Source organism: Symphalangus syndactylus, chromosome X (genome assembly GCF_028878055.3).
Source record: "Symphalangus syndactylus isolate Jambi chromosome X, NHGRI_mSymSyn1-v2.1_pri, whole genome shotgun sequence".
NCBI lineage: Eukaryota > Metazoa > Chordata > Mammalia > Primates > Hylobatidae > Symphalangus > Symphalangus syndactylus.
Window position 1 is genome coordinate 81,497,020 of NC_072447.2, and position 6,000 is coordinate 81,503,019.

At 46.7% G+C, this 6,000-nt stretch overlaps 1 protein-coding gene across 2 annotated transcripts in view; it reads left to right on the forward strand.

Moving 5' to 3' along the window:
* The window catches only part of LOC129475213 (small ribosomal subunit protein uS2-like), a 103,086-nt gene extending 100,126 nt beyond the window's left edge, over positions 1-2,960 (forward strand). For both annotated transcript variants that reach the window (XM_063634794.1, XM_055267317.2), the window contains exon 2: positions 1-2,960. This exon is cut by the window's left edge. The gene's annotated coding sequence lies outside the window, so the exon portion shown is untranslated.
* Positions 2,961-6,000: the final 3,040 nt, after the last annotated feature.

Sequence of the window (6,000 nt, forward strand, 5' to 3'; positions counted from 1 at the left end):
TTCTCCTGGATAATATCCTGAAGAGTGTTTTCCAAATTGGTTCCATTCTCCACGTCACTTTTAGGGACCCCAATCAATCATAGATTTGGGCTTTTCACATCGTCCCATGTTTCTTGGAGGCTTTGTTCGTGCCTTTTCATTCTTTTTTTCTCTAATCTTGTCTTCTCGCTTTATTTTATTAAGTTGACCTTCAGTCTCTGATATCCTTTCTACTGCTTGAAGCAGAATCTCTCTGCAGAAACTCTACAATCAATTCATCTATTGACACTTGTGTATGCTTCATGAAGTTTTTGTGCTGTGTGTTTTAGCTCCATCAGGTCATTTATGTTCTTCTCTAAACTGGTTATTCTAGTTAGCAATTCCTCTAACCTTTTTTCAAGGTTCTTAGTTTCATTGCATTGTGTTAGAACATGCTCCTTTAGCTTAGAGGAGTTTGTTATTACCCACGTTCTGAAGCCTACTTCTGTCAATTCGTTAAACCCATTCTCCATCCAGTTTTGTTTCCTTGCTGGCGAGGAGTTGTGATCCTTTGGAGGAGAAGAGGTGTTCTGGTTTTTGGAATTTTCAGCCTTTTGCACTGGTTTTTCCTCATCATCATGGATTTATCTACCTTTGGTCTTTGATGTTGGTGACCTTTGGATGGGGTTTTTGTGTGGAAGTCCTTTTTGTTGATGTTGATGCTATTCCTTTCTGTTTGTTAGTTTTCCTTCTAACAGTCATGCCACTCAGCTGCAGGTCTGTTGCAGTTTGCTGGAGGTCCACTCCAGACCCTGTTTGCCTGGGTATCACCAGTGGAGGCTGCAGAACCGCAAAGATTGCTGCCTGTTTCTTCCTTTGGAAGCTTCATCCCTGAGGGGCACCTGCCAGATGCCAGCCAGAGCTCTCTTGTATGACGTGTCTGTTAACCCCTGCTGGGAGGTGTCTCCTAGTCAGCAGGCACAGGGGTCAGGGACCCACTTGAGGAGGCCCTCTTTCCCTTAGCAGAGCTCGAGCACTGTGCTGGGAGATTTTCTGCTATTTTCAGAGCCAGTAGGTGGGAACGTTTAAGTCTGCTGAAGCTGCACCCACAGCTGCCCCTTTCCCCAGGTGCTCTGTCCCAGGGAGCTGGGAGTTTTTTCTGTAAACCCCTGACTGGTGCTGCTGCCTTTCTTTCAGAGATGCCCTGCCCAGAGAGGAGGAATCTAGAGAGGCAGTCTGGCTACAGTGGTTTTGCCAAGCTGTGGTGGGCTCTGCCCAGTTCGAACTTCCTGGCAACTTTGTTTACACTGACAGCGGAAAACTGCCTAACCAAGCCTCAGTATCAGCAGACGCCTCTACCCCCACCAAGCTCGTGTGTCCCAGGTCAACTTCAGACTGCTGTGCTGGTAGCGAGAATTTCAAGCCCGTGGAACTTAGCTTGATGTGCCTTGTGGGGGTGGGATCCACTGAGCTAGACCACTTGGCTCCCTGGCTTCAGCCCCCTTTCTAGGGGGAGTCAACAGTTCTGTCTCGCTGGTGTTCCAGGTGCCACTGGGGTATGAAAAGAAACTGTAGCTATCTCAGTGTCTGCCCAAACAGCCACCCAATTTTGTGCTTGAAGCCCAGGGCCCTGGTAGCACAGGCACCTGAGGGAATCTCCTGATTTGTGGGTTGCAAAGACTGTGGGAAAAGCATAGTATCTGGGCTGGACTGCACCATTTTTCATGGCACAGTCCCTCACAGCTTCCCTTGGCTAGGGAAGGGAGTTCCTTGACCCCTTGCATTTCCTGGGTGAGGCAACACCCCACCTGCTCAGCTGGCCCTTCATGGGCTGCACCCACTGTCTAACCAATCCCAATGAGATGAGCTGGGTACCTCAGTTGGAAATACAGAAATCACCCTCCTTCTGTGATGAGTTAGCTGGGATCTTCAGACCACAGCTGTTATTATTCAGCCATCTTGTCAGCCACCCCCTAAAGCTTTTTATTATTTTCCCATTTCTCAGGTTGTCCACTGAATTTTTTATCTTGTTTCTTGCAGCAATAAAGAGCCACAATGTTGAATTTACCTAATTGTTTGCCACCAACTAATTGTTTTTGACAGTGAGTTAGGTGAGAAGCATTTTTGTAGAGATCCAAATCAAGTCAGGTGACCCTGGGGACAGCAAAACTGCCAGTTTACCATGCTGTGATACTGAGTGTTGGGGGATGGGGTGGTGAATGGGAACAGTTGTGAGTTAAAATGCCAAGGGCCAGGCCGGGCGCGGTGGCTCATGCCTGTAATCCCAGCACTTTGGGAGGCCGAGGCAGGCGGATCATGAGGTCAGAAGATCGAGACCATCCTGGCTAACATGGTGAAACGCCGTCTCCACTAAAAATACAAAAAATTAGCCAGGCGTGGTGGTGGGCGCCTGTAGTCCCAGCTACTCAGGAGGCTGAGGCAGGAGAATGGCATAAACCCGGGAGGCAGAGCTTGCAGTGACCTGAGATCTGGCGACTGCACTCCAGCCTGGGTGACAGAGTGAGACTCCATCTCAAAAAAAAAAAAAAAAAAAAATGCCAAGGGCCCCACCATTTTCACCAAGGTTTGTTTTTTGTTGAATAAATGCTTTTTAATTTGTTGTATGTTTTTGATTAGTTTCAGCACATCTGAAATAGTGTTTTATATCATCAATATTGGTCGCCTGTTTGAGAAAAAGTTTTTGCTAATTTCTTTACCATTTGGTGTGAACTGCCTCAAAAATAGATAATATTTTAACTGAAATAAAATGAAACCACAATGTCAACGTTTATGAGATGTTTACTAAACTGATGCTTATAAAACTTGTAGCTTTATATGTTTATATTATAAAAGAACAAAATTGAAATCAATGATATGTCTCCACCATATGGAACTACAAAAATAAAAGCAAATTAAACCCAGGGCAAAAAGAAGAAAGAAAATAACAAAGATGATAGCAGAAGTAATTTAAATTCAAAATAAAAAAATTATTGAAAACAAAATATGCTTTCTTAAAATGATAAATTAATGGCTGAGCATGGGTGGCTCATGCCTGTAATCCCAGCACTTTGGGAGGCTGAGGTGGGCAGATCACAGGGTCAGGAGATCGAGACCACCCTCACCAACATGGTGAAACCCCGTCTCTACTAAAAATACAAAAATTAGCTGGGCGTGATGGCACGTGCCTGTAATCCCAGCTACTTGGGAGGCTGAGGCAGGAGAATCGCTTGAACCAGGGAGTCGGGGGTTGCAGTGAGCTGAGATCATGCCACTGCACCATAGCCTGCCCACAGAGCAAGACTCTGTCTTGGGCCAGGTGAAGTGGCTCACGCCTGTAATTCCAGCACTTTGGGAGGCCAAGGCGGGAGGATCACGAGGTCAGGAGATCAAGACCATCCTGGCTAACACGGTGAAACCCCATCTCTACTAAAAATACAAAACTTAGCCAGGCGTGGTGGTGGCTACTGTAATCCTAGCTACTCAGGAGGCTGAGGCAGGAGAATCGCTTGAACCTGGGAGGCAGAAGTTGCAGTAAGCCGAGATTGCGCCACTGCACTTCAGCCTGGGTGACAGAGCTAGACCCCATCTCAAAAAAAAAAAAAAAAAAATACAAAACTTAGCCATGTGTGGTAGCACACACCTGTAGTCCCAGCTACTTGGGAGGCTGAGATGAGAGGATCACCTGAGCCTAGATGTCAAGGCGATGGTGAGCCATGATTGCGCCACTGCACTCCAACCTGGGTGACAGTAAGACTCTGTCTCAAACCAAAAATAAAAAGAAAATTTGAGAAAAATAATTCTTGGGGCCTATTTAATCACTTCCTAGAAAAAATTATTGACATCACTCCTAAAGTCCCAGGAGAGCAACACTAAATGCAACTTAGTTAAAAATTTTTCTGTCATAGCCATACACACTATATTCTAAATACATACACATAAGCACATTAGATACATATTCACACACAATAGGTAGAAACACATACAGAGGAAATATATATATATATATATCTCCTATGTCTTTCCTAGATAGCCCTTTGTGACTGAAAAAATATGCTTTTGTGCCATTCAGAGAAAATTTCAGTCACCTAAAAACCTCATAAATGGAAGAAAATCTGCCCATAGTAAAACAGCAGTCTGAAGCTCTGTGGGGTAATTATGGCCTCCAGGGCTCTACCAAGTAAAGAAAGCTGTGGCTGTAGCTTTCATACTCGGGAGGCTGAGGCAGGAGAATGGTGTGAACCTGGGAGGTGGAGCTTGCAGTGAGTCGAGATGGTGCCACTGCACTCCAGCCTGGATGACAGAGCGAGACTCTGTCTCAAAAAAAAAAAAAAGACTCTGTCTCAAAAACAAATAAATAAATAAATAAATAAATAAATAAATAAATAAAAATAAAATAAATAAAACAAGCAAGACTTACAGTGAAAAAAACCATACAGATTGGAAAGGAAGGAAAAATACTGTCTCTATTCACAGATGACATGACTATTTATGTAAAATATTCCCAACGAATATACAAAAATTTCTATTAAAATTAATGAATTTAGCAAGATTGCAGGATTAAAGGTGAATGTACAAAAATTAGTTGTAAAGGAGGCCAGGCTCTCTCACAAAATCTAATGATACGTGCCACATCCAAGGTTCTGAAGAGCAAACAGACCACAGGTTTACCTCCACTACATCTCATCAGAACAACGCTTGCTGGCATGGGAAGCCAGCCCAGCCACCCCACCCCTGCCTGAGCTCTTGGGCTAGTAGCAGCTCTGCATTTCCCTGGGACAGAGCTCCCAGAGGTAAAAGACAGGCCCCTCATTTTTGCCACATTGCAGCTCCCACCCCTACTGCCCTTAGGCTTGGCAGAGAGCGAAATGCTTAAAGACTATTGCAGGCCTCCAGCACAGCATAGCTTCCTTCTTACAGAAGAGAAGCCATATGGTTTTCCTCATGGGCCCCTGCCTCTGCTACTTGTCATTGGTCAGGACCTCCCAATCTGGGACCCCAGCGCAGCCACCCTAGCCCCACCTGAACTCTATCCCAGCATTTCCCTGGGATTGAGCTGCTAGAGGTAAAGGACAGGCCTGCCATTTTTGCTGCTTTGCAGCTCTTACCCCTACTGCCCTCAGGCACAGCAGGAAGTAAAGAGTTTAAGAATGATCATGGGCCTCCAGCACAGCACAATTGCCTTATGGAAAGGTAACCAGGCTGCTTTCCATATGAGTCCCTGCCCCTGCCAGTCCTCACTGGTCAGGGTCTCTTGACCTGGGCCCCCAGTAAAGCTGCCCGGCCCCTGCCTGAACACTTGTTGTTGGTGGCTGTCTGTTTCTTTGAGGAGAAAATCCCAGAGTCAACCCACAGCCCCTCTGCCATTGCAGCTACAGCAGTACCGCCCTTCCTGTCCTCAAGCTGGGAAAGAAACAAAGGGCTTGTTCACTTCACTGGCACCTCCAGTATGCTGCAGCTGCCATATGGAGAGGGGTCAAATTTCTCTTCCCTGTGAGCCCCCACCACCTACTTTTCACCAGGAGGGCCCCCCAGCAAGGGACTGCAGTGCAACCACTCCACCCCTGGCTGAACATTTCCATTGGCAGTGGCTCTGCATTTCTCTGGGGTGCAGCTCCCAGAGGAAACTGAAAGCCCCTCTGCTACTGCCACAGCAGTGGTACTGTCCTTGCTGCCCTTGGATTGGGGAAGGTGTCGAGACCCTGAGGGTTCTGCTCACACCTACACCACAGTATAGCTGCCCTATGAAGAAGAAGCCAGTCTGTCTTCCACTCAAGCCACACACCTACTGTGTTCATCACCAAGCATGGCCCCCTGGCTTGGACCTGCAACACAGCTGCCCCACACCTGGCTGATTGATCCAGTCAGCAATGACTCTGCATTTCTCTGGGTTGGAGCCTCAAGAAACAAGTGAAAGGTTCTCTGCCATTATTATTGTCAAGGCCCCACCACTGCTGCCCCCAAATGGAAAGGGAACAGAAAGCCTGAGCATGCCCCATGGATGTGGTGCACAGCCTGATGGTGCCAAGGTGAGATCTGAAGCCA